This window comes from Delphinapterus leucas, chromosome 19, assembly GCF_059928025.1.
Source record: "Delphinapterus leucas isolate spDelLeu-1000000601 "Yukka" chromosome 19, BTC_Dleu_Yukka2, whole genome shotgun sequence".
Taxonomy (NCBI): domain Eukaryota; kingdom Metazoa; phylum Chordata; class Mammalia; order Artiodactyla; family Monodontidae; genus Delphinapterus; species Delphinapterus leucas.
This window is the reverse complement of record NC_143147.1, coordinates 28,396,265-28,422,991: the sequence shown is the minus strand read 5'-3', so window position 1 is coordinate 28,422,991 and position 26,727 is coordinate 28,396,265. Positions and strand designations below refer to the sequence as shown.

Genomic DNA, 26,727 nt, shown 5'->3' with positions numbered 1-26,727 from the left:
GGCAACCGGGCCCGCGGCGGAGCCTGGGTCCGGGCCAGGCACCCCGGGGTCGTCTGGGGTGCGGCTGCCTTCCAGGGCCGCCTTCTGGCCGCCTGGCGGGCCGGGCCGGCGGGGAGCGCCCCCTCCGGCGCGCGCGCCATGGTGGGAGGGGCCTGAGGAGGCGGGGCCTGCAGCGGGGCCCCGGCGCGGGCGGAGCCGGCGGCCACCGCCCGCGGGCGAGTTAAAGGAGAAGGCGGAGCGGGAGGCAAAAAGCCTACAGCACCCGGTATTCCCAGGCGGTCTCCCATCCAAGTACTAACCAGGCCCGACCCTGCTTAGCTTCCGAGATCAGACGAGATCGGGCGCGTTCAGGGTGGTATGGCCGTAGACGGGGGCGGGGACGGCGGGCTGCCTCTTGAGGCCCACTTTCGCTGGCGCTTGCGCCTCACCGCCAGCCTGGCGGTCAGCCCGCCCCGTCAGGACCCCGTCGCCCGCCCAGGCAGGGGGAACGGAGGTCTCGGGTACCGGGCGGTGGCGGAGGTGGAGGGTTTGGCCACCCCCTCCCAGCCGAGGGCGGGCGTGACCCAGCGAACCCTTCCGCGCTTGGCGCCTCGCCCAAGATCCGGCCCTTCGCTCACAGGGACGTGGCCCCGGAGGCTTCAGGGCCCGGGGCCCGCGGTCCCTTGGGCATCGCCCCTGCCCGCCCACGCGGCGCTAGGCGCCGCCCAGCCGCAGCCCGGGCCGGCCCTCCTGCCCGACAGCAGCTGGCCCGAAGCCACTGGGAGCCACCATCGTGTCGCCACGGCCCCTCAGCCCCGGCGAGGCCACCCTTGCCCGCACACCACCCGCCGGGCTCAGTAGCCCGCCCCTGGCGGCCGGCAGGCCCGGAGAAGCGGCCCCTGCCCTCGATCCCGCTCCCGCACCCGGCCGCGGCGGTGACACGGCTGGGGGCGGGGCTTTTGCCGGAGGGAGCTGTGGAGGGACACACCCACCGGCACACAGGTGGCGGCCCCGGGGCGGGGCGCCGGTGGGGGCGGCCAGGTGCAGGTCGAGGGGCTCGGTGGCCGAAGGGACGCTAACCGGGCCCGCGGCGGAGCCTGGGTCCGGGCCAGGCACCCCGGGGGCGTCTGGGGTGCGGCTGCCTTCCAGGGCCGCCTTCTGGTCGCCTGGCGGGCCGGGCCGGCGGGGAGCGCCCCCTCCGGCGCGCGCGCCGTGGTGGGAGGGGCCTGAGGAGGCGGGGCCTGCAGCGGGGCCCCGGCGCGGGCGGAGCCGGCGGCCACCGCCCGCGGGCGAGTTAAAGGAGAAGGCGGAGCGGGAGGCAAAAAGCCTACAGCACCCGGTATTCCCAGGCGGTCTCCCATCCAAGTACTAACCAGGCCCGACCCTGCTTAGCTTCCGAGATCAGACGAGATCGGGCGCGTCCAGGGTGGTATGGCCGTAGACGGGGGCGGGGACGGCGGGCTGCCTCTTGAGGCCCACTTTCGCTGGCGCTTGCGCCTCACCGCCAGCCTGGCGGTCAGCCCGCCCCGGCAGGACCCCGTCGCCCGCCCAGGCAGGGGGAACGGAGGTCTCGGGTACCGGGCGGTGGCGGAGGCGGAGGGTTTGGCCACCCCCTCCCAGCCGAGGGCGGGCGTGACCCAGCGAACCCTTCGGCGCTTGGCGCCCCGCCCAAGATCCGGCCCGTCGCTCACAGGGACGTGGCCCCGGAGGCTTCAGGGCCCGGGGCCCGCGATGCCTTGGGCATCGCCCCTGCCCGCCCACGCGGCACTAGGCGCCGCCCAGCCGCAGCCCGGGCCGGCCCTCCTGCCCGACAGCAGCTGGCCTGAAGCCACTGGGAGCCACCATCGTGTCGCCACGGCCCCTCAGCCCCGGCGAGGCCACCCTTGCCCGCACACCACCCGCCGAGCTCAGGAGCCCGCCCCTGGCGGCCGGCAGGCCCGGGGAAGCGGCCCCTGCCGTCGATCCCGCTCCCGCACCCAGCCGCGGCGGCGACACGGCGGGGGGCGGGGCTTTTGCCGGAGGGAGCTGTGAGGGACACACCCACCGGCACACAGGTGGCGGCCCCGGGGCGGGGCGCCGGTGGGGGCGGCCAGGTGCAGGTCGAGGGGCTCGCTGGCCGAAGGGACGGCAACCGGGCCCGCGGCGGAGCCTGGGTCCGGGCCAGGCACCCTGGGGGCGTCTGGGGTGCGGCTGCCTTCCAGGGCCGCCTTCTGGTCGCCTGGCGGGCCGGGCCGGCGGGGAGCGCCCCCTCCGGCGCGCGCGCCGTGGTGGGAGGGGCCTGAGGAGGCGGGGCCTGCAGCGGGGCCCCGGCGCGGGCGGAGCCGGCGGCCACCCCCCGCGGACGAGTTAAAGGAGAAGGCGGAGCGGGAGGCAAAAAGCCTACAGCACCCGGTATTCCCAGGTGGTCTCCCATCCAAGTACTAACCAGGCCCGACCCTGCTTAGCTTCCGAGATCAGACGAGATCGGGCGCGTCCAGGGTGGTATGGCCGTAGACGGGGGCGGGGACGGCGGGCTGCCTCTTGAGGCCCACTTTCGCTGGCGCTTGCGCCTCACCGCCAGCCTGGCGGTCAGCCCGCCCCGGCAGGACCCCGTCGCCCGCCCAGGCAGGGGGAACGGAGGTCTCGGGTACCGGGCGGTGGCGGAGGCGGAGGGTTTGGCCACCCCCTCCCAGCCGAGGGCGGGCGTGACCCAGCGAACCCTTCGGCGCTTGGCGCCCCGCCCAAGATCCGGCCCGTCGCTCACAGGGACGTGGCCCCGGAGGCTTCAGGGCCCGGGGCCCGCGATGCCTTGGGCATCGCCCCTGCCCGCCCACGCGGCACTAGGCGCCGCCCAGCCGCAGCCCGGGCCGGCCCTCCTGCCCGACAGCAGCTGGCCCGAAGCCACTGGGAGCCACCATCGTGTCGCCACGGCCCCTCAGCCCCGGCGAGGCCACCCTTGCCCGCACACCACCCGCCGAGCTCAGGAGCCCGCCCCTGGCGGCCGGCAGGCCCGGGGAAGCGGCCCCTGCCCTCGATCCCGCTCCCGCACCCGGCCGCGGCGGCGACACGGCGGGGGGCGGGGCTTTTGCCGGAGGGAGCTGTGGAGGGACACACCCACCAGCACACAGGTGGCGGCCCCGGGGCGGGGCGCCGGTGGGGGCGGCCAGGTGCAGGTCGAGGGGCTCGCTGGCCGAAGGGACGGCAACCGGGCCCGCGGCGGAGCCTGGGTCCGGGCCAGGCACCCCGGGGGCGTCTGGGGTGCGGCTGCCTTCCAGGGCCGCCTTCTGGCCGCCTGGCGGGCCGGGCCGGCGGGGAGCGCCCCCTCCGGCGCGCGCGCCGTGGTGGGAGGGGCCTGAGGAGGCGGGGCCTGCAGCGGGGCCCCGGCGCGGGCGGAGCCGGCGGCCACCGCCCGCGGGCGAGTTAAAGGAGAAGGCGGAGCGGGAGGCAAAAAGCCTACAGCACCCGGTATTCCCAGGCGGTCTCCCATCCAAGTACTAACCAGGCCCGACCCTGCTTAGCTTCCGAGATCAGACGAGATCGGGCGCGTCCAGGGTGGTATGGCCGTAGACGGGGGCGGGGACGGCGGGCTGCCTCTTGAGGCCCACTTTCGCTGGCGCTTGCGCCTCACCGCCAGCCTGGCGGTCAGCCCGCCCCGGCAGGACCCCGTCGCCCGCCCAGGCAGGGGGAACGGAGGTCTCGGGTACCGGGCGGTGGCGGAGGCGGAGGGTTTGGCCACCCCCTCCCAGCCGAGGGCGGGCGTGACCCAGCGAACCCTTCGGCGCTTGGCGCCCCGCCCAAGATCCGGCCCGTCGCTCACAGGGACGTGGCCCCGGAGGCTTCAGGGCCCGGGGCCCGCGGTCCCTTGGGCATCGCCCCTGCCCGCCCACGCGGCGCTAGGCGCCGCCCAGCCGCAGCCCGGGCCGGCCCTCCTGCCCGACAGCAGCTGGCCCGAAGCCACTGGGAGCCACCATCGTGTCGCCACGGCCCCTCAGCTCCGGCGAGGCCACCCTTGCCCGCACACCACCCGCCGAGCTCAGGAGCCCGCCCCTGGCGTCCGGCAGGCCCGGGGAAGCGGCCCCTGCCCTCGATCCCGCTCCCGCACCCGGCAGCGGCGGCGACACGGCGGGGGGCGGGGCTTTTGCCGGAGGGAGCTGTGGAGGGACACACCCACCGGCACACAGGTGGCGGCCCCGGGGCGGGGCGCCGGTGGGGGCGGCCAGGTGCAGGTCGACAGGCTCGCTGGCCGAAGGGACGGCAACCGGGCCCGCGGCGGAGCCTGGGTCCGGGCCAGGCACCCCGGGGGCGTCTGGGGTGCGGCTGACTTCCAGGGCCGCCTTCTGGCCGCCTGGCGGGCCGGGCCGGCGGGGAGCGCCCCCTCCGGCGCGCGCGCCGTGGTGGGAGGGGCCTGAGGAGGCGGGGCCTGCAGCGGGGCCCCGGCGCGGGCGGAGCCGGCGGCCACCGCCCGCGGGCGAGTTAAAGGAGAAGGCGGAGCGGGAGGCAAAAAGCCTACAGCACCCGGTATTCCCAGGCGGTCTCCCATCCAAGTACTAACCAGGCCCGACCCTGCTTAGCTTCCGAGATCAGACGAGATCGGGCGCGTCCAGGGTGGTATGGCCGTAGACGGGGGCGGGGACGGCGGGCTGCCTCTTGAGGCCCACTTTCGCTGGCGCTTGCGCCTCACCGCCAGCCTGGCGGTCAGCCCGCCCCGGCAGGACCCCGTCGCCCGCCCAGGCAGGGGGAACGGAGGTCTCGGGTACCGGGCGGTGGCGGAGGCGGAGGGTTTGGCCACCCCCTCCCAGCCGAGGGCGGGCCTGACCCAGCGAACCCTTCCGCGCTTGGCGCCCCGCCCAAGATCCGGCCCGTCGCTCACAGGGACGTGGCCCCGGAGGCTTCAGGGCCCGGGGCCCGCGGTCCCTTGGGCATCGCCCCTGCCCGCCCACGCGGCGCTAGGCGCCGCCCAGCCGCAGCCCGGGCCGGCCCTCCTGCCCGACAGCAGCTGGCCCGAAGCCACTGGGAGCCACCATCGTGTCGCCACGGCCCCTCAGCCCCGGCGAGGCCACCCTTGCCCGCACACCACCCGCCGAGCTCAGGAGCCCGCCCCTGGCGGCCGGCAGGCCCGGGGAAGCGGCCCCTGCCCTCGATCCCGCTCCCGCACCCGGCCGCGGCGGCGACACGGCGGGGGGCGGGGCTTTTGCCGGAGGGAGCTGTGGAGGGACACACCCACCGGCACACAGGTGGCGGCCCCGGGGCGGGGCGCCGGTGGGGGCGGCCAGGTGCAGGTCGAGGGGCTCGCTGGCCGAAGGGACGGCAACCAGGCCCGCGGCGGAGCCTGGGTCCGGGCCAGGCACCCCGGGGTCGTCTGGGGTGCGGCTGCCTTCCAGGGCCGCCTTCTGGCCGCCTGGCGGGCCGGGCCGGCGGGGAGCGCCCCCTCCGGCGCGCGCGCCGTGGTGGGAGGGGCCTGAGGAGGCGGGGCCTGCAGCGGGGCCCCGGCGCGGGCGGAGCCGGCGGCCACCGCCCGCGGGCGAGTTAAAGGAGAAGGCGGAGCGGGAGGCAAAAAGCCTACAGCACCCGGTATTCCCAGGCGGTCTCCCATCCAAGTACTAACCAGGCCCGACCCTGCTTAGCTTCCGAGATCAGACGAGATCGGGCGCGTTCAGGGTGGTATGGCCGTAGACGGGGGCGGGGACGGCGGGCTGCCTCTTGAGGCCCACTTTCGCTGGCGCTTCCGCCTCACCGCCAGCCTGGCGGTCAGCCCGCCCCGGCAGGACCCCGTCACCCGCCCAGGCAGGGGGAACGGAGGTCTCGGGTACCGGGCGGTGGCGGAGGCGGAGGGTTTGGCCACCCCCTCCCAGCCGAGGGAGGGCGTGACCCAGCGAACCCTTCTGCGCTTGGCGCCCCGCCCAAGATCCGGCCCGTCGCTCACAGGGACGTGGCCCCGGAGGCTTCAGGGCCCGGGGCCCGCGGTCCCTTGGGCATCGCCCCTGCCCGCCCACGCGGCGCTAGGCGCCGCCCAGCCGCAGCCCGGGCCGACCCTCCTGCCGGACAGCAGCTGGCCCGAAGCCACTGGGAGCCACCATCGTGTCGCCACGGCCCCTCAGCCCCGGCGAGGCCACCCTTGCCCGCACACCACCCGCCGAGCTCAGGAGCCCGCCCCTGGCGGCCGGCAGGCCCGGGGAAGCGGCCCCTGCCCTCGATCCCGCTCCCGCACCCGGCAGCGGCGGCGACACGGCGGGGGGCGGGGCTTTTGCCGGAGGGAGCTGTGGAGGGACACACCCACCGGCACACAGGTGGCGGCCCCGGGGCGGGGCGCCGGTGGGGGCGGCCAGGTGCAGGTCGACAGGCTCGCTGGCCGAAGGGACGGCAACCGGGCCCGCGGCGGAGCCTGGGTCCGGGCCAGGCACCCCGGGGGCGTCTGGGGTGCGGCTGACTTCCAGGGCCGCCTTCTGGCCGCCTGGCGGGCCGGGCCGGCGGGGAGCGCCCCCTCCGGCGCGCGCGCCGTGGTGGGAGGGGCCTGAGGAGGCGGGGCCTGCAGCGGGGCCCCGGCGCGGGCGGAGCCGGCGGCCACCGCCCGCGGGCGAGTTAAAGGAGAAGGCGGAGCGGGAGGCAAAAAGCCTACAGCACCCGGTATTCCCAGGCGGTCTCCCATCCAAGTACTAACCAGGCCCGACCCTGCTTAGCTTCCGAGATCAGACGAGATCGGGCGCGTTCAGGGTGGTATGGCCATAGACGGGGGCGGGGACGGCGACGGCGGGCTGCCTCTTGAGGCCCACTTTCGCTGGCGCTTGCGCCTCACCGCCAGCCTGGCGGTCAGCCCGCCCCGGCAGGACCCCTTCGCCCGCCCAGGCAGGGGGAACGGAGGTCTCGGGTACCGGGCGTTGGCGGAGGCGGAGGGTTTGGCCACCCCCTCCCAGCCGAGGGCGGGCGTGACCCAGCGAACCCTTCGGCGCTTGGCGCCCCGCCCAAGATCCGGCCCGTCGCTCACAGGGACGTGGCCCCGGAGGCTTCAGGGCCCGGGGCCCGCGGTCCCTTGGGCATCGCCCCTGCCCGCCCACGCGGCGCTAGGCGCCGCCCAGCCGCAGCCCGGGCCGACCCTCCTGCCCGACAGCAGCTGGCCCGAAGCCACTGGGAGCCACCATCGTGTCGCCACGGCCCCTCAGCCCCGGCGAGGCCACCCTTGCCCGCACACCACCCGCCGAGCTCAGGAGCCCGCCCCTGGCGGCCGGCAGGCCCGGGGAAGCGGTCCCTGCCCTCGATCCCGCTCCCGCACCCGGCAGCGGCGGCGACACGGCGGGGGGCGGGGCTTTTGCCGGAGGGAGCTGTGGAGGGACACACCCACCGGCACACAGGTGGCGGCACCGGGGCGGGGCGCCGGTGGGGGCGGCCAGGTGCAGGTCGACAGTCTCGCTGGCCGAAGGGACGGCAACCGGGCCCGCGGCGGAGCCTGGGTCCGGGCCAGGCACCCCGGGGGCGTCTGGGGTGCGGCTGACTTCCAGGGCCGCCTTCTGGCCGCCTGGCGGGCCGGGCCGGCGGGGTGCGCCCCCTCCGGCGCGCGCGCCGTGGTGGGAGGGGCCTGAGGAGGCGGGGCATGCAGCGGGGCCCCGGCGCGGGCGGAGCCGGCGGCCACCGCCCGCGGGCGAGTTAAAGGAGAAGGCGGAGCGGGAGGCAAAAAGCCTACAGCACCCGGTATTCCCAGGCGGTCTCCCATCCAAGTACTAACCAGGCCCGACCCTGCTTAGCTTCCGAGATCAGACGAGATCGGGCGCGTCCAGGGTTGTATGGCCGTAGACGGGGGCGGGGACGGCGGGCTGCCTCTTGAGGCCCACTTTCGCTGGCGCTTGCGCCTCACCGCCAGCCTGGCGGTTAGCCCGCCCCGGCAGGACCCCGTCGCCCGCCCAGGCAGGGGGAACGGAGGTCTCGGGTACCGGGCGGTGGCGGAAGCGGAGGGTTTGGCCACCCCCTCCCAGCCGAGGGCGGGCGTGACCCAGCGAACCCTTCCGCGCTTGGCGCCCCGCCCAAGATCCGGCCCGTCGCTCACAGGGACGTGGCCCCGGAGGCTTCAGGGCCCGGGGCCCGCGGTCCCTTGGGCATCGCCCCTGCCCGCCCACGCGGCGCTAGGCGCCGCCCAGCCGCAGCCCGGGCCGGCCCTCCTGCCCGACAGCAGCTGGCCCGAAGCCACTGGGAGCCACCATCGTGTCGCCACGGCCCCTCAGCCCCGGCGAGGCCACCCTTGCCCGCACACCACCCGCCGAGCTCAGGAGCCCGCCCCTGGCGGCCGGCAGGCCCGGGGAAGCGGCCCCTGCCCTCGATCCCGCTCCCGCACCCGGCCGCGGCGGCGACACGGCGGGGGGCGGGGCTTTTGCCGGAGGGAGCTGTGGAGGGACACACCCACCGGCACACATGTGGCGGCCCCGGGGCGGGGCGCCGGTGGGGGCGGCCAGGTGCAGGTCGAGGGGCTCGCTGGCCGAAGGGACGGCAACCGGGCCCGCGGCGGAGCCTGGGTCCGGGCCAGGCACCCCGGGGTCGTCTGGGGTGCGGCTGCCTTCCAGGGCCGCCTTCTGTCAGCCTGGCGGGCCGGGCCGGCGGGGAGCGCCCCCTCCGGCGCGCGCGCCGTGGTGGGAGGGGCCTGAGGAGGCGGGGCCTGCAGCGGGGCCCCGGCGCGGGCGGAGCCGGCGGCCACCGCCCGCGGGCGAGTTAAAGGAGAAGGCGGAGCGGGAGGCAAAAAGCCTACAGCACCCGGTATTCCCAGGCGGTCTCCCATCCAAGTACTAACCAGGCCCGACCCTGCTTAGCTTCCGAGATCAGACGAGATCGGGCGCGTTGAGAGTGGTATGGCCGTAGACGGGGGCGGGGACGGCGGGCTGCCTCCTGAGGCCCACTTTCGCTGGCGCTTGCGCCTCACCGCCAGCCTGGCGGTCAGCCCGCCCCGGCAGGAACCCGTCGCCCGCCCAGGCAGGGGGAACGGAGGTCTCGGGTACCGGGCGGTGGCGGAGGCGGAGGGTTTGGCCACCCCCTCCCAGCCGAGGGCGGGCGTGACCCAGCGAACCCTTCGGCGCTTGGCGCCCCGCCCAAGATCCGGCCCGTCGCTCACAGGGACGTGGCCGCGGAGGCTTCAGGGCCCGGGGCCCGCGGTCTCTTGGGCATCGCCCCTGCCCGCCGACGCGGCGCTAGGAGCCGCCCAGCCGCAGCCCGGGCCGGCCCTCCTGCCCGACAGCAGCTGGCCCGAAGCCACTGGGAGCCACCATCGTGTCGCCACGGCCCCTCAGCCCCGGCGAGGCCACCCTTGCCCGCACACCACCCGCCGGGCTCAGTAGCCCGCCCCTGGCGGCCGGCAGGCCAGGGGAAGCGGCCCCTGCCCTCGATCCCGCTCCCGCACCCGGCCGCGGCGGCGACACGGCGGGGGGCGGGGCTTTTGCCGGAGGGAGCTGTGGAGGGACACACCCACCGGCACACAGGAGGCGGCCCCGGGGCGGGGCGCCGGTGGGGGCGGCCAGGTGCAGGTCGAGGGGCTCACTGGCCGAAGGGACGGCAACCGGGCCCGCGGCGGAGCCTGGGTCCGGGCCAGGCACCCCGGGGCCTCTGGGGTGCGGCTGCCTTCCAGGGCCGCCTTCTGGCCGGGCCGGCGGGGAGCGCCCCCTCCGGCGCGCGCGCCGTGGTGGGAGGGGCCTGAGGAGGAGGGGCCTGCAGCGGGGCCCCGGCGCGGGCGGAGCCGGCGGCCACCGCCCGCGGGCGAGTTAAAGGAGAAGGCGGAGCGGGAGGCAAAAAGCCTACAGCACCCGGTATTCCCAGGCGGTCTCCCATCCAAGTACTAACCAGACCCGACCCTGCTTAGCTTCCGAGATCAGATGAGATCGGGCGCGTCCAGGGTGGTATGGCCGTAGACGGGGGCGGAGACGGCGGGCTGCCTCTTGAGGCCCACTTTCGCTGGCGCTTGCGCCTCACCGCCAGCCTGGCGGTCAGCCCGCCCCGGCAGGACCCCGTCGCCCGCCCAGGCAGGGGGAACGGATGTCTCGGGTACCGGGCGGTGGCGGAGGCGGAGGGTTTGGCCACCCCCTCCCAGCCGAGGGCGGGCGTGACCCAGCGAACACTTCGGCGCTTGGCGCCCCGTCCAAGATCCGGCCCGTCGCTCACAGGGACGTGGCCCCGGAGGCTTCAGGGCCCGGGGCCCGCGGTGCCTTGGGCATCGCCCCTGCCCGCCCACGCGGCGCTAGGCGCCGCCCAGCCGCAGCCCGGGCCGACCCTCCTGCCCGACAGCAGCTGGCCCGAAGCCACTGTGAGCCACCATCGTGTCGCCACGGCCCCTCAGCCCCGGCGAGGCCCCCCTTGCCCGCACACCACCCGCCGAGCTCAGGAGCCCGCCCCTGGGGGCCGACAGGCCCGGGGAAGCGGCCCCTGCCGTCGATCCCGCTCCCGCACCCGGCCTCGGCGGCGACACGGCGGGGGGCGGGGCTTTTGCCTGAGGGAGCTGTGGAGGGACACACCCACCGGCACACAGGTGGCGGCCCCGGGGCTGGGCGCCGGTGGGGGCGGCCAGGTGCAGGTCGAGGGGCTCGCTGGCCGAAGGGACGGCAACGGGGCCCGCGGCGGAGCCTGGGTCCGGGCCAGGCACCCCGGGGGCGTCTGGGGTGCGGCTGCCTTCCAGGGCCGCCTTCTGGTCGCCTGGCGGGCCGGGTCGGCGGGGAGCGCCCCCTCCGGCGCGCGCGCCGTGGTGGGAGGGGCCTGAGGAGGCGGGGCCTGCAGCGGGGCCCCGGCGCGGGCGGAGCCGGGGGCCACCGCCCGCGGGCGAGTTAAAGGAGAAGGCGGAGCGGGAGGCAAAAAGCCTACAGCACCCGGTATTCCCAGGCGGTCTCCCATCCAAGTACTAACCAGGCCCGACCCTGCTTAGCTTCCGAGATCAGACGAGATCGGGCGCGTCCAGGGTGGTATGGCCGTAGACGGGGCGGGGACGGCGGGCTGCCTCTTGAGGCCCACTTTCGCTGGCGCTTGCGCCTCATCGCCAGCCTGGCGGTCAGCCCGCCCCAGCAGGACCCCGACGCCCGCCCAGGCAGGGGGAACGGAGGTCTCGGGTACCGGGCGGTGGCGGAGGCGGAGGGTTTGGCCACCCCCTCCCAGCCGAGGGCGGGCGTGACCCAGCGAACCCTTCGGCGCTTGGCGCCCCGCCCAAAATCCGGCCCGTCGCTCACAGGGACGTGGCCCCGGAGGCTTCAGGGCCCGGGGCCCGCGGTGCCTTGGGCATCGCCCCTGCCCGCCCACGCGGCGCTAGGCGCCGCCCAGCCGCAGCCCGGGCCGGCCCTCCTGCCCGACAGCAGCTGGCCCGAAGCCACTGGGAGCCACCATCGTGTCGCCACGGCCCCTCAGCCCCGGCGAGGCCACCCTTGCCCGCACACCACCCGCCGAGCTCAGGAGCCCGCCCCTGGCGGCCGGCAGGCCCGGGGAAGCGGCCCCTGCCCTCGATCCCGCTCCCGCACCCGGCCGCGGCTGCGACACGGCGGGGGGCGGGGCTTTTGCCGGAGGGAGCTGTGGAGGGACACACCCACCGGCACACAGGTGGCGGCCCCGGGGCGGGGCGCTGGAGGGGGCGGCCAGGTGCAGGTCGAGGGGCTCGCTGGCCGAAGTGACGGCAACCGGGCCCGCGGCGGAGCCTGGGTCCGGGCCAGGCACCCTGGGGGCGTCTGGGGTGCGGCTGCCTTCCAGGGCCGCCTTCTGGTCGCCTGGCGGGCCGGGCCGGCGGGGAGCGCCCCCTCCGGCGCGCGCGCCGTGTTGGGAGGGGCCTGAGGAGGCGGGGCCTGCAGCGGGGCCCCGGCGCGGGCGGAGCCGGCGGCCACCGCCCGCGGGCGAGTTAAAGGAGAAGGCGGAGCGGGAGGCAAAAAGCCTACAGCACCCGGTATTCACAGGCGGTCTCCCATCCAAGTACTAACCAGGCCCGACCCTGCTTAGCTTCCGAGATCAGACGAGATCGGGCGCGTTCAGGGTGGTATGGCCGTAGACGGGACGGGGACGGCGGGCTGCCTCTTGAGGCCCACTTTCGCTGGCGCTTGCGCCTCACCGCCAGCCTGGCGGTCAGCCCGCCCCGGCAGGACCCCGTCGCCCGCCCAGGCAGGGGGAACGGAGGTCACGGGTACCGGGCGGTGGCGGAGGCGGAGGATTTGGCCACCCCCTCCCAGCTGAGGGCGGGCGTGACCCAGCGAACCCTTCGGCGCTTGGCGCCCCGCCCAAGATCCGGCCCGTCTCTCACAGGGACGTGGCCCCGGAGGCTTCAGGGCCCGGGGCCCGCGGTCCCTTGGGCATCGCCCCTGCCCGCCCACGCGGCGCTAGGCGCCGCCCAGCCGCAGCCCGGGCCGGCCCTCCTGCCCGACAGCAGCTGGCCCGAAGCCACTGGGAGCCACCATCGTGTCGCCACGGCCCCTCAGCCCCGGCGAGGCCACCCTTGCCCGCACACCACCCGCCGGGCTCAGTAGCCCGCCCCTGGCGGCCGGCAGGCCCAGGGAAGCGGCCCCGGCCCTCGATCCCGCTCCCGCACCCGGCCGCGGCGGCGACACGGCGGGGGGCGGGGCTTTTGCCGGAGGGAGCTGTGGAGGGACACACCCACCGGCACACAGGTGGCGGCCCCGGGGCGGGGCGCCGGTGGGGGCGGCCAGGTGCAGGTCGAGGGGCTCGCTGGCCGAAGGGACGGCAACCGGGCCCGCGGCGGAGCCTGGGTCCGGGCCAGGCACCCCGGGGGCGTCTGGGGTGCGGCTGCCTTCCAGGGCCGCCTTCTGGCCGCCTGGCGGGCCGGGCCGGCGGGGAGCGCCCCCTCTGGCGCGCGCGCCGTGGTGCGAGGGGCCTGAGGAGGCGGGGCCTGCAGCGGAGCCCCGGCGCGGGCGGAGCCGGCGGCCACCGCCCGCGGGCGAGTTCAAGGAGAAGGCGGAGCGGGAGGCAAAAAGCCTACAGCACCCGGTATTCCCAGGCGGTCTCCCATCCAAGTACTAACCAGGCCCGACCCTGCTTAGCTTCCGAGATCAGACGAGATCGGGCGCGTTCAGGGTGGTATGGCCGTAGACGGGACGGGGACGGCGGGCTGCCTCTTGAGGCCCACTTTCGCTGGCGCTTGCGCCTCACCGCCAGCCTGGCGGTCAGCCCGCCCCGGCAGGACCCCGTCGCCCGCCCAGGCAGGGGGAACGGAGGTCTCGGGTACCGGGCGGTGGCGGAGGCGGAGGGTTTGGCCACCCCCTCCCAGCCGAGGGCGGGCGTGACCCAGCGAACCTTTCGGCGCTTGGCGCCCCGCCCAAGATCCGGCCCGTCGCTCACAGGGACGTGGCCCCGGAGGCTTCAGGGCCCGGGGCCCGCGGTCCCTTGGGCATCGCCCCTGCCCGCCCACGCGGCGCTAGGCGCCGCCCAGCCGCAGCCCGGGCCGGCCCTCCTGCCCGACAGCAGCTTGCCCGAAACCACTAGGAGCCACCATCGTGTCGCCACGGCCCCTCAGCCCCGGCGAGGCCACCCTTGCCCGCACACCACCCGCCGAGCTCAGGAGCCCGCCCCTGGCGGCCGGCAGGCCCGGGGAAGCGGCCCCTGCCCTCGATCCCGCTCCCGCACCCGGCCGCGGCTGCGACACGGCGGGGGGCGGGGCTTTTGCCGGAGGGAGCTGTGGAGGGACACACCCACCGGCACACAGGTGGCGGCCCCGGGGCGGGGCGCTGGAGGGGGCGGCCAGGTGCAGGTCGAGGGGCTCGCTGGCCGAAGTGACGGCAACCGGGCCCGCGGCGGAGCCTGGGTCCGGGCCAGGCACCCTGGGGGCGTCTGGGGTGCGGCTGCCTTCCAGGGCCGCCTTCTGGCCGCCTGGCGGGCCGGGCCGGCGGGGAGCGCCCCCTCCGGCGCGTGCGCCGTGGTGGGAGGGGCCTGAGGAGGAGGGGCCTGCAGCGGGGCCCCGGCGCGGGCGGAGCCGGCGGCCACCGCCCGCGGGCGAGTAAAGGAGAAGGCGGAGCGGGAGGCAAAAAGCCTACAGCACCCGGTATTCCCAGGCGGTCTCCCATCCAAGTACTAACCAGGCCCGACCCTGCTTAAGCTTCCGAGATCAGACGAGATCGGGCGCGTTCAGGGTGGTATGGCCGTAGACGGGGGCGGGGACGGCGGGCTGCCTCTTGAGGCCCACTTTCGCTGGCGCTTGCGCCTCACCGCCAGCCTGGCGGTCAGCCCGCCCCGGCAGGACACCGTCGCCCGCCCAGGCAGGGGGAACGGAGGTCTCGGGTACCGGGCGGTGGCGGAGGCGGAGGGTTTGGCCACCCCCTCCCAGCCGAGGGCGGGCGTGACCCAGCGAACCCTTCGGCGCTTGGCGCCCCGCCAAGATCCGGCCCGTCGCTCACAGGGACGTGGCCCCGGAGGCTTCAGGGCCCGGGGCCCACGGTCCCTTGGGCATCGCCCCTGCCCGCCCACGCGGCGCTAGGCGCCGCCCGGCCGCAGCCCGGGCCGGCCCTCCTGCCCGACAGCAGCTGGCCCGAAGCCACTGGGAGCCACCATCGTGTCGCCACGGCCCCTCAGCCCCGGCGAGGCCACCCTTGCCCGCACACCACCCGCCGGGCTCAGGAGCCCGCCCCTGGCGGCCGGCAGGCCCGGGGAAGCGGCCCCTGCCCTCGATCCCGCTCCCGCACCCGGCCGCGGCGGCGACACGGCGGGGGGCGGGGCTTTTGCCGGAGGGAGCTGTGGAGGGACACACCCACCGGCACACAGGTGGCGGCCCCGGGGCGGGGCGCCGGTGGGGGCGGCCAGGTGCAGGTCGAGGGGCTCGCTGGCCGAAGGGACGGCAACCGGGCCCGCGGCGGAGCCTGGGTCCGGGCCAGGCACCCCGGGGGCGTCTGGGGTGCGGCTGCCTTCCAGGGCCGCCTTCTGGCCCCCTGGCGGGCCGGGCCGGCGGGGAGCGCCCCCTCCGGCGCGCGCGCCGTGGTGGGAGGGGCCTGAGGAGGCGGGGCCTGCAGCGGGGCCCCGGCGCGGGCGGAGCCGGCGGCCCCCGCCCGCGGGCGAGTTAAAGGAGAAGGCGGAGCGGGAGGCAAAAAGCCTACAGCACCCGGTATTCCCAGGCGGTCTCCCATCCAAGTACTAACCAGGCCCGACCCTGCTTAGCTTCCGAGATCAGACGAGATCGGGCGCGTTCAGGGTGGTATGGCCGTAGACGGGACGGGGACGGCGGGCTGCCTCTTGAGGCCCACTTTCGCTGGCGCTTGCGCCTCACCGCCAGCCTGGCGGTCAGCCCGCCCCAGCGGGACCCCGTCGCCCGCCCAGGCAGGGGGAACGGAGGTCTCGGGTACCGGGCGGTGGCGGAGGCGGAGGGTTTGGCCACCCCCTCCCAGCCGAGGGCGGGCGTGACCCAGCGAACCCTTCGGCGCTTGGCGCCCCGCCCAAGATCCGGCCCGTCGCTCACAGGGACGTGGCCCCGGAGGCTTCAGGGCCCGGGGCCCGCGGTCCCTTGGGCATCGCCCCTGCCCGCCCACGCGGCGCTAGGCGCCGCCCAGCCGCAGCCCGGGCCGGCCCTCCTGCCCGACAGCAGCTGGCCCGAAGCCACTGGGAGCCACCATCGTGTCGCCACGGCCCCTCAGCCCCGGCGAGGCCACCCTTGCCCGCACACCACCCGCCGAGCTCAGGAGCCCGCCCCTGGCGGCCGGCAGGCCCGGGGAAGCGGCCCCTGCCCTCGATCCCGCTCCCGCACCCGGCAGCGGCGGCGACACGGCGGGGGGCGGGGCTTTTGCCGGAGGGAGCTGTGGAGGGACACACCCACCGGCACACAGGTGGCGGCCCCGGGGCGGGGCGCCGGTGGGGGCGGCCAGGTGCAGGTCGACGGGCTCGCTGGCCGAAGGGACGGCAACCGGGCCCGCGGCGGAGCCTGGGTCCGGGCCAGGCACCCCGGGGGCGTCTGGGGTGCGGCTGCCTTCCAGGGCCGCCTTCTGGCCGCCTGGCGGGCCGGGCCGGCGGGGAGCGCCCCCTCCGGCGCGCGCGCCGTGGTGGGAGGGGCCTGAGGAGGCGGGGCCTGCAGCGGGGCCCCGGCGCGGGCGGAGCCGGCGGCCACCGCCCGCGGGCGAGTTAAAGGAGAAGGCGGAGCGGGAGGCAAAAAGCCTACACCACCCGGTATTCCCAGGCGGTCTCCCATCCAAGTACTAACCAGGCCCGACCCTGCTTAGCTTCCGAGATCAGACGAATTCGGGCGCGTTCAGGGTGGTATGGCCGTAGACGGGGGCGGGGACGGCGGGCTGCCTCCTGAGGCCCACTTTCGCTGTCGCTTGCGCCTCACCGCCAGCCTGGCGGTCAGCCCGCCCCGGCAGGAACCCGTCGCCCGCCCAGGCAGGGGGAACGGAGGTCTCGGGTACCGGGCGGTGGCGGAGGCGGAGGGTTTGGCCACCCCCTCCCAGCCGAGGGCGGGCGTGACCCAGCGAACCCTTCGGCGCTTGGCGCCCCGCCCAAGATCCGGCCCGTCGCTCACAGGGACGTGGCCCCGGAGGCTTCAGGGCCCGGGGCCCGCGGTCCCTTGGGCATCGCCCCTGTCCGCCCACGCGGCGCTAGGCGCCGCCCGGCCGCAGCCCGGGCCGGCCCTCCTGCCCGACAGCAGCTGGCCCGAAGCCACTGGGAGCCACCATCGTGTCGCCACGGCCCCTCAGCCCCGGCGAGGCCACCCTTGCCCGCACACCACCCGCCGGGCTCAGTAGCCCGCCCCTGGCGGCCGGCAGGCCAGGGGAAGCGGCCCCTGCCCTCGATCCCGCTCCCGCACCCGGCAGCGGCGGCGACACGGCGGGGGGCGGGGCTTTTGCCGGAGGGAGCTGTGGAGGGACACACCCACCGGCACACAGGTGGCGGCCCCGGGGCGGGGCGCCGGTGGGGGCGGCCAGGTGCAGGTCGAGGGGCTCGCTGGCGGAAGGCACGGCAATCGGGCCCGCGGCGGAGCCTGGGTCCGGGCCAGGCACCCCGGGGGCGTCTGGGGTGCGGCTGCCTTCCAGGGCCGCCTTCTGGCCGCCTGGCGGGCCGGGCTGGCGGGGAGCGCCCCCTCCGGCGCGCGCGCCGTGGTGGGAGGGGCCTGAGGAGGCGGGGCCTGCAGCGGGGCCCCGGCGCGGGCGGAGCCGGCGGCCACCGCCCGCGGGCGAGTTAAAGGAGAAGGCGGAGCGGGAGGCAAAAACCCTACAGCACCCGGTATTCCCAGGCGGTCTCCCATCCAAGTACTAACCAGGCCCGACCCTGCTTAGCTTCCGAGATCAGACGAGATCGGGCGCGTTCAGGGTGGTATGGCCGTAGACGGGGGCGGGGACGGCGGGCTGCCTCTTGAGGCCCACTTTCGCTGGCGCTTGCGCCTCACCGCCAGCCTGGCGGTCAGCCCGCCCCGGCAGGACCCCGTCGCCCGCCCAGGCAGGGGGAACGGAGGTCTCGGGTACCGGGCGGTGGCGGAGGCGGAGGGTTTGGCCACCCCCTCCCAGCCGAGGGCGGGCGTGACCCAGCGAACCCTTCGGCGCTAGGCGCCCCGCCCAAGATCCGGCCCGTCGCTCACAGGGACGTGGCCCCGGAGGCTTCAGGGCCCGGGGCCCGCGGTCCCTTGGGCATCGCCCCTGCCCGCCCACGCGGCGCTAGGCGCCGCCCAGCCGCAGCCCGGGCCGGCCCTCCTGCCCGACAGCAGCTGGCACGAAGCCACTGGGAGCCACCATCGTGTCGCCACGGCCCCTCAGCCCCGGCGAGGCCACCCTTGCCCGCACACCACCCGCCGAGCTCAGGAGCCCGCCCCTGGCGGCCGGCAGGCCCGGGGAAGCGGCCCCTGCCCTCGATCCCGCTCCCGCACCTGGCCGCGGCGGCGACACGGCGGAGGGCGGGGCTTTTGCTGGAGGGAGCTGTGGAGGGACACACCCACCGGCACACAGGTGGCGGCCCCGGGGCGGGGCGCCGGTGGGGGCGGCCAGGTGCAGGTCGAGGGGCTCGCTGGCCGAAGGGACGGCAACCGGGCCCGCGGTGGAGCCTGGGTCCGGGCCAGGCACCCCGGGGGCGTCTGGGGTGCGGCTGCCTTCCAGGGCCGCCTTCTGGCCGCCTGGCGGGCCGGGCCGGCGGGGAGCGCCCCCTCCGGCGCGCGCGCCGTGGTGGGAGGGGCCTGAGGAGGCGGGGCCTGCAGCGGGGCCCCGGCGCGGGCGGAGCCGGCGGCCACCGCCCGCGGGCGAGTTAAAGGAGAAGGCGGAGCGGGAGGCAAAAAGCCTACAGCACCCGGTATTCCCAGGCGGTCTCCCATCCAAGTACTAACCAGGCCCGACCCTGCTTAGCTTCCGAGATCAGACGAGATCGGGCGCGTCCAGGGTGGTATGGCCGTAGACGGGGGCGGGGACGGCGGGCTGCCTCCTGAGGCCCACTTTCGCTGTCGCTTGCGCCTCACCGCCAGCCTGGCGGTCAGCCCGCCCCGGCAGGAACCCGTCGCCCGCCCAGGCAGGGGGAACGGAGGTCTCGGGTACCGGGCGGTGGCGGAGGCGGAGGGTTTGGCCACCCCCTCCCAGCCGAGGGCGGCGTGACCCAGCGAACCCTTCGGCGCTTGGCGCCCCGCCAAGATCCCGCCCGTCGCTCACAGGGACGTGGCCCCGGAGGCTTCAGTGCCCGGGGCCCGCGGTCCCTTGGGCATCGCCCCTGCCCGCCCACGCGGCGCTAGGCGCCGCCCAGCCGCAGCCCGGGCCGGCCCTCCTGCCCGACAGCAGCTGGCCCGAAGCCACTGGGAGCCACCATCGTGTCGCCACGGCCCCTCAGCCCCGGCGAGGCCACACTTGCCCGCACACCACCTGCCGGGCTCAGGAGCCCGCCCCTGGCGGCCGGCAGGCCCGGGGAAGCGGCCCCTGCCCTCGATCACGCTCCCGCACCCGGCCGCGGCGGCGACACGGCGGGGGGCGGGGCTTTTGCCGGAGGGAGCTGTGGAGGGACACACCCACCGGCACACAGGTGGCGGCACCGGGGCGGGGCGCCGGTGGGGGCGGCCAGGTGCAGGTCGAGGGGCTCGCTGGCGGAAGGCACGGCAACCGGGCCCGCGGCGGAGCCTGGGTCCGGGCCAGGCACCCCGGGGGCGTCTGGGGTGCGGCTGCCTTCCAGGGCCGCCTTCTGGCCGCCTGGCGGGCCGGGCTGGCGGGGAGCGCCCCCTCCGGCGCGCGCGCCGTTGTGGGAGGGGCCTGAGGAGGCGGGGCCTGCAGCGGGGCCCCGGCGCAGGCGGAGCCGGCGGCCACCGCCCGCGGGCGAGTTAAAGGAGAAGGCGGAGCGGGAGGCAAAAACCCTACAGCACCCGGTATTCCCATGCGGACTCCCATCCAAGTACTAACCAGGCCCGACCCTGCTTAGCTTCCGAGATCAGACGAGATCGGGCGCGTTCAGGGTGGTATGGCCGTAGACGGGGGCGGGGACGGCGGGCTGCCTCTTGAGGCCCACTTTCGCTGGCGCTTGCACCTCACCGCCAGCCTGGCGGTCAGCCCGCCCCGGCAGGACCCCATCGCCCGCCCAGGCAGGGGGAACGGAGGTCTCGGGTACCGGGCGGTGGCGGAGGCGGTGGGTTTGGCCACCCCCTCCCAGCCGAGGGCGGGCGTGACCCAGCGAACCCTTCGGCGCTTGGCGCCCCGCCCAAGATCCGGCCCGTCGCTCACAGGGACGTGGCCCCGGAGGCTTCAGGGCCCGGGGCCCGCGGTGCCTTGGGCATCGCCCCTGCCCGCCCACGCGGCGCTAGGCGCCGCCCAGCCGCAGCCCGGGCCGGCCCTCCTGCCCGACAGCAGCTGGCCCGAAGCCACTGGGAGCCACCATCGTGTCGCCACGGCCCCTCAGCCCCGGCGAGGCCACCCTTGCCCGCACACCACCCGCCGAGCTCAGGAGCCCGCCCCTGGCGGCCGGCAGGCCCGGGGAAGCGGCCCCTGCCCTCGATCCCGCTCCCGCACCCGGCAGCGGCGGCGACACGGCGGGGGGCGGGGCTTTTGCCGGAGGGAGCTGTGGAGGGACACACCCACCGGCACACAGGTGGCGGCCCCGGGGCGGGGCGCCGGTGGGGGCGGCCAGGTGCAGGTCGAGGGGCTCGCTGGCCGAAGGGACGGCAACCAGGCCCGCGGCGGAGCCTGGGTCCGGGCCAGGCACCCCGGGGTCGTCTGGGGTGCGGCTGCCTTCCAGGGCCGCCTTCTGGCCGCCTGGCGGGCCGGGCCGGCGGGGAGCGCCCCCTCCGGCGCGCGCGCCGTGGTGGGAGGGGCCTGAGGAGGCGGGGCCTGCAGCGGGGCCCCGGCGCGGGCGGAGCCGGCGGCCACCGCCCGCGGGCGAGTTAAAGGAGAAGGCGGAGCGGGAGGCAAAAAGCCTACAGCACCCGGTATTCCCAGGCGGTCTCCCATCCAAGTACTAACCAGGCCCGACCCTGCTTAGCTTCCGAGATCAGACGAGATCGGGCGCGTTCAGGGTGGTATGGCCGTAGACGGGGGCGGGGACGGCGGGCTGCCTCTTGAGGCCCACTTTCGCTGGCGCTTCCGCCTCACCGCCAGCCTGGCGGTCAGCCCGCCCCGGCAGGACCCCGTCACCCGCCCAGGCAGGGGGAACGGAGGTCTCGGGTACCGGGCGGTGGCGGAGGCGGAGGGTTTGGCCACCCCCTCCCAGCCGAGGGAGGGCGTGACCCAGCGAACCCTTCTGCGCTTGGCGCCCCGCCCAAGATCCGGCCCGTCGCTCACAGGGACGTGGCCCCGGAGGCTTCAGGGCCCGGGGCCCGCGGTCCCTTGGGCATCGCCCCTGCCCGCCCACGCGGCGCTAGGCGCCGCCCAGCCGCAGCCCGGGCCGACCCTCCTGCCCGACAGCAGCTGGCCCGAAGCCACTGGGAGCCACCATCGTGTCGCCACGGCCCCTCAGCCCCGGCGAGGCCACCCTTGCCCGCACACCACCCGCCGAGCTCAGGAGCCCGCCCCTGGCGGCCGGCAGGCCCGGGGAAGCGGCCCCTGCCCTCGATCCCGCTCCCGCACCCGGCAGCGGCGGCGACACGGCGGGGGGCGGGGCTTTTGCCGGAGGGAGCTGTGGAGGGACACACCCACCGGCACACAGGTGGCGGCCCCGGGGCGGGGCGCCGGTGGGGGCGGCCAGGTGCAGGTCGACAGGCTCGCTGGCCGAAGGGACGGCAACCGGGCCCGCGGCGGAGCCTGGGTCCGGGCCAGGCACCCCGGGGGCGTCTGGGGTGCGGCTGACTTCCAGGGCCGCCTTCTGGCCGCCTGGCGGGCCGGGCCGGCGGGGAGCGCCCCCTCCGGCGCGCGCGCCGTGGTGGGAGGGGCCTGAGGAGGCGGGGCCTGCAGCGGGGCCCCGGCGCGGGCGGAGCCGGCGGCCACCGCCCGCGGGCGAGTTAAAGGAGAAGGCGGAGCGGGAGGCAAAAAGCCTACAGCACCCGGTATTCCCAGGCGGTCTCCCATCCAAGTACTAACCAGGCCCGACCCTGCTTAGCTTCCGAGATCAGACGAGATCGGGCGCGTTCAGGGTGGTATGGCCATAGACGGGGGCGGGGACGGCGACGGCGGGCTGCCTCTTGAGGCCCACTTTCGCTGGCGCTTGCGCCTCACCGCCAGCCTGGCGGTCAGCCCGCCCCGGCAGGACCCCTTCGCCCGCCCAGGCAGGGGGAACGGAGGTCTCGGGTACCGGGCGTTGGCGGAGGCGGAGGGTTTGGCCACCCCCTCCCAGCCGAGGGCGGGCGTGACCCAGCGAACCCTTCGGCGCTTGGCGCCCCGCCCAAGATCCGGCCCGTCGCTCACAGGGACGTGGCCCCGGAGGCTTCAGGGCCCGGGGCCCGCGGTCCCTTGGGCATCGCCCCTGCCCGCCCACGCGGCGCTAGGCGCCGCCCAGCCGCAGCCCGGGCCGACCCTCCTGCCCGACAGCAGCTGGCCCGAAGCCACTGGGAGCCACCATCGTGTCGCCACGGCCCCTCAGCCCCGGCGAGGCCACCCTTGCCCGCACACCACCCGCCGAGCTCAGGAGCCCGCCCCTGGCGGCCGGCAGGCCCGGGGAAGCGGTCCCTGCCCTCGATCCCGCTCCCGCACCCGGCAGCGGCGGCGACACGGCGGGGGGCGGGGCTTTTGCCGGAGGGAGCTGTGGAGGGACACACCCACCGGCACACAGGTGGCGGCACCGGGGCGGGGCGCCGGTGGGGGCGGCCAGGTGCAGGTCGACAGTCTCGCTGGCCGAAGGGACGGCAACCGGGCCCGCGGCGGAGCCTGGGTCCGGGCCAGGCACCCCGGGGGCGTCTGGGGTGCGGCTGACTTCCAGGGCCGCCTTCTGGCCGCCTGGCGGGCCGGGCCGGCGGGGTGCGCCCCCTCCGGCGCGCGCGCCGTGGTGGGAGGGGCCTGAGGAGGCGGGGCATGCAGCGGGGCCCCGGCGCGGGCGGAGCCGGCGGCCACCGCCCGCGGGCGAGTTAAAGGAGAAGGCGGAGCGGGAGGCAAAAAGCCTACAGCACCCGGTATTCCCAGGCGGTCTCCCATCCAAGTACTAACCAGGCCCGACCCTGCTTAGCTTCCGAGATCAGACGAGATCGGGCGCGTCCAGGGTTGTATGGCCGTAGACGGGGGCGGGGACGGCGGGCTGCCTCTTGAGGCCCACTTTCGCTGGCGCTTGCGCCTCACCGCCAGCCTGGCGGTTAGCCCGCCCCGGCAGGACCCCGTCGCCCGCCCAGGCAGGGGGAACGGAGGTCTCGGGTACCGGGCGGTGGCGGAAGCGGAGGGTTTGGCCACCCCCTCCCAGCCGAGGGCGGGCGTGACCCAGCGAACCCTTCCGCGCTTGGCGCCCCGCCCAAGATCCGGCCCGTCGCTCACAGGGACGTGGCCCCGGAGGCTTCAGGGCCCGGGGCCCGCGGTCCCTTGGGCATCGCCCCTGCCCGCCCACGCGGCGCTAGGCGCCGCCCAGCCGCAGCCCGGGCCGGCCCTCCTGCCCGACAGCAGCTGGCCCGAAGCCACTGGGAGCCACCATCGTGTCGCCACGGCCCCTCAGCCCCGGCGAGGCCACCCTTGCCCGCACACCACCCGCCGAGCTCAGGAGCCCGCCCCTGGCGGCCGGCAGGCCCGGGGAAGCGGCCCCTGCCCTCGATCCCGCTCCCGCACCCGGCCGCGGCGGCGACACGGCGGGGGGCGGGGCTTTTGCCGGAGGGAGCTGTGGAGGGACACACCCACCGGCACACATGTGGCGGCCCCGGGGCGGGGCGCCGGTGGGGGCGGCCAGGTGCAGGTCGAGGGGCTCGCTGGCCGAAGGGACGGCAACCGGGCCCGCGGCGGAGCCTGGGTCCGGGCCAGGCACCCCGGGGTCGTCTGGGGTGCGGCTGCCTTCCAGGGCCGCCTTCTGTCAGCCTGGCGGGCCGGGCCGGCGGGGAGCGCCCCCTCCGGCGCGCGCGCCGTGGTGGGAGGGGCCTGAGGAGGCGGGGCCTGCAGCGGGGCCCCGGCGCGGGCGGAGCCGGCGGCCACCGCCCGCGGGCGAGTTAAAGGAGAAGGCGGAGCGGGAGGCAAAAAGCCTACAGCACCCGGTATTCCCAGGCGGTCTCCCATCCAAGTACTAACCAGGCCCGACCCTGCTTAGCTTCCGAGATCAGACGAGATCGGGCGCGTTGAGAGTGGTATGGCCGTAGACGGGGGCGGGGACGGCGGGCTGCCTCCTGAGGCCCACTTTCGCTGGCGCTTGCGCCTCACCGCCAGCCTGGCGGTCAGCCCGCCCCGGCAGGAACCCGTCGCCCGCCCAGGCAGGGGGAACGGAGGTCTCGGGTACCGGGCGGTGGCGGAGGCGGAGGGTTTGGCCACCCCCTCCCAGCCGAGGGCGGGCGTGACCCAGCGAACCCTTCGGCGCTTGGCGCCCCGCCCAAGATCCGGCCCGTCGCTCACAGGGACGTGGCCGCGGAGGCTTCAGGGCCCGGGGCCCGCGGTCTCTTGGGCATCGCCCCTGCCCGCCGACGCGGCGCTAGGAGCCGCCCAGCCGCAGCCCGGGCCGGCCCTCCTGCCCGACAGCAGCTGGCCCGAAGCCACTGGGAGCCACCATCGTGTCGCCACGGCCCCTCAGCCCCGGCGAGGCCACCCTTGCCCGCACACCACCCGCCGGGCTCAGTAGCCCGCCCCTGGCGGCCGGCAGGCCAGGGGAAGCGGCCCCTGCCCTCGATCCCGCTCCCGCACCCGGCCGCGGCGGCGACACGGCGGGGGGCGGGGCTTTTGCCGGAGGGAGCTGTGGAGGGACACACCCACCGGCACACAGGAGGCGGCCCCGGGGCGGGGCGCCGGTGGGGGCGGCCAGGTGCAGGTCGAGGGGCTCACTGGCCGAAGGGACGGCAACCGGGCCCGCGGCGGAGCCTGGGTCCGGGCCAGGCACCCCGGGGCCTCTGGGGTGCGGCTGCCTTCCAGGGCCGCCTTCTGGCCGGGCCGGCGGGGAGCGCCCCCTCCGGCGCGCGCGCCGTGGTGGGAGGGGCCTGAGGAGGAGGGGCCTGCAGCGGGGCCCCGGCGCGGGCGGAGCCGGCGGCCACCGCCCGCGGGCGAGTTAAAGGAGAAGGCGGAGCGGGAGGCAAAAAGCCTACAGCACCCGGTATTCCCAGGCGGTCTCCCATCCAAGTACTAACCAGACCCGACCCTGCTTAGCTTCCGAGATCAGATGAGATCGGGCGCGTCCAGGGTGGTATGGCCGTAGACGGGGGCGGAGACGGCGGGCTGCCTCTTGAGGCCCACTTTCGCTGGCGCTTGCGCCTCACCGCCAGCCTGGCGGTCAGCCCGCCCCGGCAGGACCCCGTCGCCCGCCCAGGCAGGGGGAACGGATGTCTCGGGTACCGGGCGGTGGCGGAGGCGGAGGGTTTGGCCACCCCCTCCCAGCCGAGGGCGGGCGTGACCCAGCGAACACTTCGGCGCTTGGCGCCCCGTCCAAGATCCGGCCCGTCGCTCACAGGGACGTGGCCCCGGAGGCTTCAGGGCCCGGGGCCCGCGGTGCCTTGGGCATCGCCCCTGCCCGCCCACGCGGCGCTAGGCGCCGCCCAGCCGCAGCCCGGGCCGACCCTCCTGCCCGACAGCAGCTGGCCCGAAGCCACTGTGAGCCACCATCGTGTCGCCACGGCCCCTCAGCCCCGGCGAGGCCACCCTTGCCCGCACACCACCCGCCGAGCTCAGGAGCCCGCCCCTGGGGGCCGACAGGCCCGGGGAAGCGGCCCCTGCCGTCGATCCCGCTCCCGCACCCGGCCTCGGCGGCGACACGGCGGGGGGCGGGGCTTTTGCCTGAGGGAGCTGTGGAGGGACACACCCACCGGCACACAGGTGGCGGCCCCGGGGCTGGGCGCCGGTGGGGGCGGCCAGGTGCAGGTCGAGGGGCTCGCTGGCCGAAGGGACGGCAACGGGGCCCGCGGCGGAGCCTGGGTCCGGGCCAGGCACCCCGGGGGCGTCTGGGGTGCGGCTGCCTTCCAGGGCCGCCTTCTGGTCGCCTGGCGGGCCGGGTCGGCGGGGAGCGCCCCCTCCGGCGCGCGCGCCGTGGTGGGAGGGGCCTGAGGAGGCGGGGCCTGCAGCGGGGCCCCGGCGCGGGCGGAGCCGGCGGCCACCGCCCGCGGGCGAGTTAAAGGAGAAGGCGGAGCGGGAGGCAAAAAGCCTACAGCACCCGGTATTCCCAGGCGGTCTCCCATCCAAGTACTAACCAGGCCCGACCCTGCTTAGCTTCCGAGATCAGACGAGATCGGGCGCGTCCAGGGTGGTATGGCCGTAGACGGGGGCGGGGACGGCGGGCTGCCTCTTGAGGCCCACTTTCGCTGGCGCTTGCGCCTCACCGCCAGCCTGGCGGTCAGCCCGCCCCAGCAGGACCCCGACGCCCGCCCAGGCAGGGGGAACGGAGGTCTCGGGTACCGGGCGGTGGCGGAGGCGGAGGGTTTGGCCACCCCCTCCCAGCCGAGGGCGGGCGTGACCCAGCGAACCCTTCGGCGCTTGGCGCCCCGCCCAAAATCCGGCCCGTCGCTCACAGGGACGTGGCCCCGGAGGCTTCAGGGCCCGGGGCCCGCGGTGCCTTGGGCATCGCCCCTGCCCGCCCACGCGGCGCTAGGCGCCGCCCAGCCGCAGCCCGGGCCGGCCCTCCTGCCCGACAGCAGCTGGCCCGAAGCCACTGGGAGCCACCATCGTGTCGCCACGGCCCCTCAGCCCCGGCGAGGCCACCCTTGCCCGCACACCACCCGCCGAGCTCAGGAGCCCGCCCCTGGCGGCCGGCAGGCCCGGGGAAGCGGCCCCTGCCCTCGATCCCGCTCCCGCACCCGGCCGCGGCTGCGACACGGCGGGGGGCGGGGCTTTTGCCGGAGGGAGCTGTGGAGGGACACACCCACCGGCACACAGGTGGCGGCCCCGGGGCGGGGCGCTGGAGGGGGCGGCCAGGTGCAGGTCGAGGGGCTCGCTGGCCGAAGTGACGGCAACCGGGCCCGCGGCGGAGCCTGGGTCCGGGCCAGGCACCCTGGGGGCGTCTGGGGTGCGGCTGCCTTCCAGGGCCGCCTTCTGGTCGCCTGGCGGGCCGGGCCGGCGGGGAGCGCCCCCTCCGGCGCGCGCGCCGTGTTGGGAGGGGCCTGAGGAGGCGGGGCCTGCAGCGGGGCCCCGGCGCGGGCGGAGCCGGCGGCCACCGCCCGCGGGCGAGTTAAAGGAGAAGGCGGAGCGGGAGGCAAAAAGCCTACAGCACCCGGTATTCACAGGCGGTCTCCCATCCAAGTACTAACCAGGCCCGACCCTGCTTAGCTTCCGAGATCAGACGAGATCGGGCGCGTTCAGGGTGGTATGGCCGTAGACGGGACGGGGACGGCGGGCTGCCTCTTGAGGCCCACTTTCGCTGGCGCTTGCGCCT

General features: G+C 76.8%; 26 non-coding genes across 26 annotated transcripts; all 26 read right to left on the bottom strand.

The window, feature by feature from the left end:
• Window positions 1–250: 250 nt before the first annotated feature.
• LOC149745106 (5S ribosomal RNA) lies at window positions 251–369 on the bottom strand. Its single transcript, XR_016390603.1, has one exon. It is a non-coding gene; the product is annotated as a 5S ribosomal RNA (ribosomal RNA).
• Window positions 370–1,303: 934 nt separating this feature from the next.
• On the bottom strand, window positions 1,304–1,422 carry LOC149745105 (5S ribosomal RNA). The gene has a single exon (XR_016389450.1). It is a non-coding gene; the product is annotated as a 5S ribosomal RNA (ribosomal RNA).
• Window positions 1,423–2,355: 933 nt separating this feature from the next.
• On the bottom strand, window positions 2,356–2,474 carry LOC149745104 (5S ribosomal RNA). Its single transcript, XR_016390595.1, has one exon. It is a non-coding gene; the product is annotated as a 5S ribosomal RNA (ribosomal RNA).
• Window positions 2,475–3,408: 934 nt separating this feature from the next.
• On the bottom strand, window positions 3,409–3,527 carry LOC149745103 (5S ribosomal RNA). The gene has a single exon (XR_016389439.1). It is a non-coding gene; the product is annotated as a 5S ribosomal RNA (ribosomal RNA).
• A 934-nt stretch (window positions 3,528–4,461) lies between these two features.
• LOC149745102 (5S ribosomal RNA) lies at window positions 4,462–4,580 on the bottom strand. Its single transcript, XR_016389428.1, has one exon. It is a non-coding gene; the product is annotated as a 5S ribosomal RNA (ribosomal RNA).
• Window positions 4,581–5,514: 934 nt separating this feature from the next.
• Window positions 5,515–5,633, bottom strand: LOC149745101 (5S ribosomal RNA). Its single transcript, XR_016390602.1, has one exon. It is a non-coding gene; the product is annotated as a 5S ribosomal RNA (ribosomal RNA).
• A 934-nt stretch (window positions 5,634–6,567) lies between these two features.
• On the bottom strand, window positions 6,568–6,686 carry LOC149745100 (5S ribosomal RNA). The gene has a single exon (XR_016389653.1). It is a non-coding gene; the product is annotated as a 5S ribosomal RNA (ribosomal RNA).
• A 940-nt stretch (window positions 6,687–7,626) lies between these two features.
• Window positions 7,627–7,745, bottom strand: LOC149745099 (5S ribosomal RNA). Its single transcript, XR_016390211.1, has one exon. It is a non-coding gene; the product is annotated as a 5S ribosomal RNA (ribosomal RNA).
• Window positions 7,746–8,679: 934 nt separating this feature from the next.
• On the bottom strand, window positions 8,680–8,798 carry LOC149745098 (5S ribosomal RNA). The gene has a single exon (XR_016390355.1). It is a non-coding gene; the product is annotated as a 5S ribosomal RNA (ribosomal RNA).
• A 921-nt stretch (window positions 8,799–9,719) lies between these two features.
• LOC149745097 (5S ribosomal RNA) lies at window positions 9,720–9,838 on the bottom strand. The gene has a single exon (XR_016389728.1). It is a non-coding gene; the product is annotated as a 5S ribosomal RNA (ribosomal RNA).
• A 934-nt stretch (window positions 9,839–10,772) lies between these two features.
• On the bottom strand, window positions 10,773–10,891 carry LOC149745096 (5S ribosomal RNA). The gene has a single exon (XR_016389417.1). It is a non-coding gene; the product is annotated as a 5S ribosomal RNA (ribosomal RNA).
• Window positions 10,892–11,824: 933 nt separating this feature from the next.
• On the bottom strand, window positions 11,825–11,943 carry LOC149745095 (5S ribosomal RNA). The gene has a single exon (XR_016389693.1). It is a non-coding gene; the product is annotated as a 5S ribosomal RNA (ribosomal RNA).
• Window positions 11,944–12,876: 933 nt separating this feature from the next.
• LOC149745094 (5S ribosomal RNA) lies at window positions 12,877–12,995 on the bottom strand. The gene has a single exon (XR_016390601.1). It is a non-coding gene; the product is annotated as a 5S ribosomal RNA (ribosomal RNA).
• Window positions 12,996–13,927: 932 nt separating this feature from the next.
• Window positions 13,928–14,047, bottom strand: LOC149745093 (5S ribosomal RNA). The gene has a single exon (XR_016390288.1). It is a non-coding gene; the product is annotated as a 5S ribosomal RNA (ribosomal RNA).
• Window positions 14,048–14,980: 933 nt separating this feature from the next.
• LOC149745092 (5S ribosomal RNA) lies at window positions 14,981–15,099 on the bottom strand. Its single transcript, XR_016390600.1, has one exon. It is a non-coding gene; the product is annotated as a 5S ribosomal RNA (ribosomal RNA).
• A 933-nt stretch (window positions 15,100–16,032) lies between these two features.
• LOC149745091 (5S ribosomal RNA) lies at window positions 16,033–16,151 on the bottom strand. Its single transcript, XR_016390416.1, has one exon. It is a non-coding gene; the product is annotated as a 5S ribosomal RNA (ribosomal RNA).
• Window positions 16,152–17,085: 934 nt separating this feature from the next.
• LOC149745090 (5S ribosomal RNA) lies at window positions 17,086–17,204 on the bottom strand. The gene has a single exon (XR_016389990.1). It is a non-coding gene; the product is annotated as a 5S ribosomal RNA (ribosomal RNA).
• A 934-nt stretch (window positions 17,205–18,138) lies between these two features.
• On the bottom strand, window positions 18,139–18,257 carry LOC149745089 (5S ribosomal RNA). Its single transcript, XR_016389406.1, has one exon. It is a non-coding gene; the product is annotated as a 5S ribosomal RNA (ribosomal RNA).
• Window positions 18,258–19,189: 932 nt separating this feature from the next.
• Window positions 19,190–19,308, bottom strand: LOC149745088 (5S ribosomal RNA). The gene has a single exon (XR_016390201.1). It is a non-coding gene; the product is annotated as a 5S ribosomal RNA (ribosomal RNA).
• Window positions 19,309–20,242: 934 nt separating this feature from the next.
• Window positions 20,243–20,361, bottom strand: LOC149745087 (5S ribosomal RNA). The gene has a single exon (XR_016390599.1). It is a non-coding gene; the product is annotated as a 5S ribosomal RNA (ribosomal RNA).
• A 934-nt stretch (window positions 20,362–21,295) lies between these two features.
• LOC149745086 (5S ribosomal RNA) lies at window positions 21,296–21,414 on the bottom strand. The gene has a single exon (XR_016389652.1). It is a non-coding gene; the product is annotated as a 5S ribosomal RNA (ribosomal RNA).
• A 940-nt stretch (window positions 21,415–22,354) lies between these two features.
• Window positions 22,355–22,473, bottom strand: LOC149745085 (5S ribosomal RNA). Its single transcript, XR_016390210.1, has one exon. It is a non-coding gene; the product is annotated as a 5S ribosomal RNA (ribosomal RNA).
• A 934-nt stretch (window positions 22,474–23,407) lies between these two features.
• LOC149745084 (5S ribosomal RNA) lies at window positions 23,408–23,526 on the bottom strand. Its single transcript, XR_016390354.1, has one exon. It is a non-coding gene; the product is annotated as a 5S ribosomal RNA (ribosomal RNA).
• A 921-nt stretch (window positions 23,527–24,447) lies between these two features.
• On the bottom strand, window positions 24,448–24,566 carry LOC149745083 (5S ribosomal RNA). Its single transcript, XR_016389727.1, has one exon. It is a non-coding gene; the product is annotated as a 5S ribosomal RNA (ribosomal RNA).
• Window positions 24,567–25,500: 934 nt separating this feature from the next.
• LOC149745082 (5S ribosomal RNA) lies at window positions 25,501–25,619 on the bottom strand. Its single transcript, XR_016389395.1, has one exon. It is a non-coding gene; the product is annotated as a 5S ribosomal RNA (ribosomal RNA).
• Window positions 25,620–26,553: 934 nt separating this feature from the next.
• Window positions 26,554–26,672, bottom strand: LOC149745081 (5S ribosomal RNA). Its single transcript, XR_016389692.1, has one exon. It is a non-coding gene; the product is annotated as a 5S ribosomal RNA (ribosomal RNA).
• Window positions 26,673–26,727: the final 55 nt, after the last annotated feature.